Below are 6,053 nucleotides of genomic sequence, written 5' to 3'. Positions count from 1 at the left end.
TACCTGGCAGGCCCAGGCCAGGTGCCAATTTTAAGTTGAGGGTCTGAGTGTGTGGAACACTGTCTCCTCAGTCCCTGGTAGTGTTCTGGTTTGGGAGCTAAGTATAGACACTGGAGCAAAGGTTTGGGCCACACGGCTCAGTCCCAGCCTCACCTGCTGCCCAGGAGCAGGCCCCTTCTAGCAAACCACCTGTTCATGCACCCATAACGCACCTACACAGCCTCCAGATTGCAGCTTGGTACCCGTCTGTGCACCCAGGCCTTTCCCTTCCTGAAGCGCTGGGAGCCACAGCAACAGGTACCAAACTGATGCCTCTTGGGGGACTAGGGCTCCATTGGAAAGCCCCACTAGCAGGCTCTGCCTTGTCCTTCCTGGAGGGAGAATGAGGGGCAAGAGAGGCTGTCCTCGGTACCTGCCACCGGCTGGGCCCACATCTTCAGGACTAACACCAGAGCCAGGACCACTTTTGAGGTAGTGACCAAGTCCAGGGCTGTTATTCCTTGACCCACCCGCCCGAAGGTTACTGGCACAATTTTCTTGTGCTATGTGACGACATACGTCATCTGTGTTTCCACCGATCCCGCAGAAGAGGCAGCAAGGAAAAAAAAACATCTCTAAAGAATTGCTCCCCGTGTTTGATAGAAAAAAACACAGTCATGACATCGAAGGACTGTACTGCGCCATGTGTCAAGTGAAAGTGTGAGTGCTGGACGTGGGGCCTGTACCCACTGGGTGGGTTACCAAATTTAACTCTCCAGCCACTTGTGGGGGACACTGTGGTGCTGTTTCCCTAGAAGCAGGGGCTGCTTTCATGCAGCTGACTGCTGATGTGACCCTCAGGCACACAGACCCCCTCCCCCGCCCCCAGCGGATCTAGGAGCAGAAGAGCACTTGTTTTCTTGGGGTGTCTCAGAGGAGTGCCTGTCCCCACCAGATCACAGGCCTGGTGAACTACCTGGGGTGCTTAGGGGCTTTGGGGACATAGTGGGTGGCATGAGAGGGAGGCCCAGTGGCTCAGGGCGGGATCCTAGCTTAGACTCCAGGCCTCAAACCCTGGCTCAGTGTGGCAGGGGTGGCTGAGGGACGGCGCCCCCACCCCAGGGGCACTGGTTCTCTCTGGGGCTGCTGCTGCGTCTTCCTGTCACTCTAGACTGAGGGGGCTCTGAGCCCCTCCTTTATCTGCACAGGTTGCTGACAGGCTGCTTCTCCCAAATTTTTCCTTCCAGGAGCGCAAAAGCCCAACACTGCTTTGCCTGCAAGAAATGCATCGCTGGGTTTGACCATCACTGCGAGTGGATGAACACCTGCATCGGGAGCAGGAATTACTGGTGAATGGCTGGGAGGGGGTGAAAGGGTAGGCAAAGGAGGGTCCTGAAGGGCAGAGGTCTGTGGGCTGGGGGCCTGGTGGGTTAGAGTGGGCACCAAGGGCAACAGTGGGCTGTGTTTCATTGTTCAGCATGGATGCCCTCAGGGTCTCCCTGTCTCCTTGTCTTCCAAAACATGTTTTATGGTGCAGACCTTGGACATGCTGTGAATGTGTCCTCGCAAAGTATATAGCTGGCGACCCTCCTTAGGAATGTACAGGAGCGGCCTCTGTACACATAACACAGACTGGGTTGTTGAGTTTTGACCAGCTGGCCTGGGTCCCCCTGCTCTCTGCCCGCCGGGGCGACCAGGCCCCGAGCACAGAGGATGTGGGCCGGGGTGCGTGCCAGGAGCAAGCAGCCATGGGCAGGAGGGGCTTCCTCTGTGAGGTCAGAGCGCAGGGCCCTGATGCGTACATGAGCCTCCCAAGCGTGTGCCGTTGGCAGGCACAGAGCGTGCAGGTTTGCGGGCTGGCCTGCTGGGACTGAGAGCAGCTGGGGAGGCCGCGCACCGGCTGGCTGCCCTCCATGGCACTGCCCTGGCTTTCAAGTCCCTCCCGGGCCCCTGATAGGATCACTGCTGTTCTCACAGGGAATCTGTTCCACCGCAGTGGTCCCCACCTGAGTCCAGGCTGAGCCCCAAAGGCTCCTTTCGCATAATTCCAGAGCTGAAGAGGGGTGAGGTGGGGACCAAGGCTGTCCTGGCAGGAATAAGTGGGAGCAGGGAAAAGCAAACTGGCCGTGGGCAGGGGGCTGGGGACACCGTGGAATCTTGAGCCAAAGTTCTTGGTGGGCCCAGGCAGCTTGGGAGATAACACCCATCTCTGAGTCAGTTTAGCTTTGTGAGCTGGGGGTGGCCCCCTCCTTGCAGCTCCCTTGTGGGGATTCAATGGGATCCTGGTTCCATGCCGTGAGGCGATATAAGACTGCAGGTGTGGTCCTCAGTGGCCATGCACCAGTGATGTCCTCTAGAGCGCTGGGGAAAATGCTCAAAGGACAGAGAGCAGGAGAACCAAGGCCTGAGCTATGCCACGCACCCAGAGCAGCATTCAGGGTACTCAGGGTAGCCCGTGCCTTAGGGATGCTTAGGTACTTGTCCTGGGAGGCCGGGCCCCTTACTTCGTGAGGACGTACAGGCGCCGGTCACTGTGCTCTCAGGGCCACTGTCACCAGCTCTGAGCCATGTCTGCCCTTCCCACAGGTGGTTCTTCAGTCTTCTTCTCTCCACAGTAGCCTGGTTGCTGTGCATGGTGGCAATAGTCTTGGGCTCTTTTATCCACCAACTTGTGAACCCAGGTATGCTCCACACAGGCCCCCACTATGGAAGTGCGTGCCGCTGCTTTCTGGTTTGCTTCCCCTCTGGTTTCTCGTGTGTCTTAGCCTCTCCCTCCAGCCTACTTCTCCTGGAATCAGTCTTCACTACTTCACCCACATGAGCCTTCAAGATTTTTCTCACACTTAATTTTTGGAAGCAGTGTGGTCAGGAGCATCACAGAGGACCATATGATAGAAATGTTCGTGGGTGGTGATGACAGCCTTCCAGTGCTACTTGAGAGTGGCTGGGGCAGAATGGACGGGGCCTGGGTGCTGCAGGCTTGTAGGCTTGCAGGACCAGGAGGGTGTTGGGGCTCAGACAGAGGGTCAGTCTATGTGACCTAGACAGAGTCACCCTCTCCCAGCCTCACCTACTGGATCCATAGAGAGTGATCATGATAGCACTGCTGAGAGAAGGGTGTGCAAAGGCATTTAGGTGGCATGGCACACACCTGGGTGAGGAGGAAGGGCTCACCTCTTTGGAGAGATGCTCATGTAGGTAGAGAGGTGCTCACCTTCGTAAGGAGGTGGTCATGTGGGTGAGGAGAAGAAGCTTACCTGGCCAGGAAGCTTGTCACCTCAGTAAAGATGTGGTCTGGGAAAAGAGAAAGGGATCATCTGGGCAGAGAGGTGGTCACTGGAGCAGGCAGGTACTCACCTGGGCAGGGATGTGGTCACTGGGCAGGGAGGTAATCACCTGGGCAGGTAGGTACCCACCTGGGCAGGAAGGTGGTCTGTCAGGCTGGCATTCCCTTCACCCTACCAGCTCTATCCCATGGTGCTTACGTGAAGGGAGGTCCTGCCATAACAACCAGTGCAAATTCTGTATGTCTTTCTTGTCTCCACAGACGTTGGCAGTCAGAACACGTGGCTGTGGTTTCTGCTCTCTTTTCATCCAAAGGCCAAGACCATAGTGTTGGCTATAATTGGGGCGATCGTGCTAGTGTTGGACCTCATCATCCTCCTGCCAATAGGGAGGCTGTTCATTCTGCACCTTTACCTAGGTACGTGCCCCCAAGCCCCTAGTCCACGTTGCCCAGTCTTTGCCCCCTCACGTTTACATGTGTCCTGAGGCAGGCTGCCCCTCAGATGGCCAGAAATGAGCTCCATGCCCAAAGGACAAACCGACATCCTGAGTGGTGGCAGGGCAAGTTCTGTTCCCAGAACTGCAGAAAACATGACAGACATTAAACAGTAGCGGGTTAACATGTTCAGAGGGATAACAAAGACCTATGAAGCAAGATGAGAAGACCATGGAAAGAGAGCAGGGTGATTGAGAAAAGCGCTGATCAGCAATCCTAACAATGAAAACATTCCACACCATGACAAGGTACCACTAGCCAGACTCTCTTCAGGAGACCTGTTAGTTTTTTCATGTCCACACGGCAGGGGCATGTGGCAGGCTCCATCGTATCCTTGAATAGGGAAGGGCATGGCTTCCCTGACACTGTGAAGCCTTTCTTGGGAAATCGGGATGGTTATTGCCTGTAGCCTCTGAGAGAAGGAGCTCGAGTGCGGGGACAACCCCAGCTGAGACAGAGGAGTGCACAGAGACAGTGCCCGAAGCGCTGTTGGCCAAGGCTCTTCCCAACGCTGCGGAGCGCACTGGTGGGGGTGGGTAGAGCAGATGGGGGATGGGGTCAAGGACACATTTTGAAAAGAGCGCCCCTTAGCAGGGTGTGCAGTAGCCTGGAGGTACACACTGGGCAGGCAAGCTACGCCTGGCACCTGCAGCAGCCATTCAGGACACAGGTGATTAGTTTACAGGGACAAGAGAACTGAACATGTACAGGATGGCCACCTGGGGACTTCAGTTTGAGTAGCCAAGAGGGTATTGGTGCCACGCTCATTGCAAGTGGGGCACCCAGGAGAGCTGGGACATTATTTACAGTAAATCGCAGCCACCGAAAAACACACACATTATTACCTCCCAGTGCTGTGAGTCAGGAGTCCAGCAGAGCTGAGCTGGGTCCTTTGGCCATGGATGGTTGGTGAGGCTCTGTCATGGTGCTAGTGGGGCCTCTGGTCGCATCTGCCTGGGTAGGACCCACTCAGGGCTCACCATCAGGTTGCCGGCAGGGTCAGCCCTTGTGAGTTGTTGGCCAGTGGCTTCCATCCGATCCTTGTCCCGTGCCTGTCCCCACATGTCGAGAATCTGGGAACATGGCAGTGACCAAATGAGGCTGAGAGAGAGGGCAGCAGGACGGAAGAAGCCCCTCTGGCCCAATCATGGAAGGGACGGCCCATTGCCTTTTCTGAAAGTCGCTAGGACAAGCCCCACTCCGAAGGACGAGGATGGAGTACACAAGGCAAGGAAGGATGCCCGGCGGTGGGCACTCCTGGGAACACGTGGGAAGCTGTTGGCAGTTGGATGCTCATTTTGAAGTTTCTGACAGGAACATCCTGATGAACCTTCAGAACATAAGTGGGAGTGAATGAAATTGTTGGCGAGGCTGAGAACCCCTAGGGATGTGGGCGACGTGGAGAGTGCCCAGGCAGAGGTGTCAAGAAAACCTCGTTCATGGAAAATGGAAGAGGAAGCGTCATGGGCGATATTGAGGAAGAGCAGGATTCTATAAATTACCTCTAGCTGATGTTGGAGGAAAAAACTGGTGGGCCTCCTTTTAATGCAAGCACTTCGCACTCTGGCTTCTAAGGTCCTCACCTGTGAAGTTTCAAGTTCTGTGCTGCGCCTTCCCTACTTTATCATTATGTCAGAGTTAAATGTTTTACGTAAAACATACTCCCAATAAGTGTGAGCTCTGGGAGACACACAGGGCATGCCTACAAGCTGATTTTGATGGTAATTGGGGAAACCCATGCAAAGGGATGAATATTTCCACTGGAATATACACAAGTGCAAGCATATATCCTGCCACAGTGACTCACGTTCAGCGTCAATGCGGAAGAACGCACTGAGAGCCAATGGAGTTAACGGAGAAAGATAAGTCAGGTCCAAACACAACCCAAGCCAAAGCACTTATGAAGACTGCCCAGGGAAGAGGTTGAGGTTCAGCTCCATGGAGCTCCCGGACCTGGGCGAGCATCCCTGCCGCACGGTGGTGCCAGCGTCTCAGCTCAATAAATAGCATGCGGCGCACAGCACTAGTCAGAGGTCCATGTTCACTTCGTGGGCTGTGAGCTAGGCAGTGCGGCCCCTGAGGGAATGGGCGGAACAAGCCTCGGCTGTGTGTGAGCAGCTGCTGGCTGCTGCCCCAGGGCCAGGTGGGCCCTGGAGTAGCCATCCAGCAGCTCCCCAGTATTGTGGATGAGGATCCATCCCCTGACACCCTGAGGTGGAGCCTTGAGGGGCTGAGTCATGGGCACAGTGGATGGTTTGTAACTGCGCTTTGTCTTCTTTCTCCTTTTTAGTGT

The 6,053-nt window shown here is 55.5% G+C and overlaps 1 long non-coding RNA gene across 1 annotated transcript; it reads left to right on the top strand.

The window, feature by feature from the left end:
- The first annotated feature begins 1,260 nt into the window (after positions 1–1,260).
- Positions 1,261–3,676, top strand: LOC150002014 (uncharacterized). Its single transcript, XR_016512957.1, has 3 exons — positions 1,261–1,328; positions 2,566–2,660; positions 3,527–3,676. It is a non-coding gene; the product is annotated as an uncharacterized LOC150002014 (long non-coding RNA).
- The last annotated feature ends 2,377 nt before the right edge of the window (positions 3,677–6,053 follow it).

This window comes from Furipterus horrens, unplaced genomic scaffold, assembly GCF_987537825.1.
Source record: "Furipterus horrens unplaced genomic scaffold, mFurHor1.1.pri manual_scaffold_9, whole genome shotgun sequence".
Taxonomy (NCBI): Eukaryota; Metazoa; Chordata; class Mammalia; order Chiroptera; family Furipteridae; genus Furipterus; species Furipterus horrens.
This window is presented reverse-complemented; position numbering and strand designations above follow the sequence as displayed.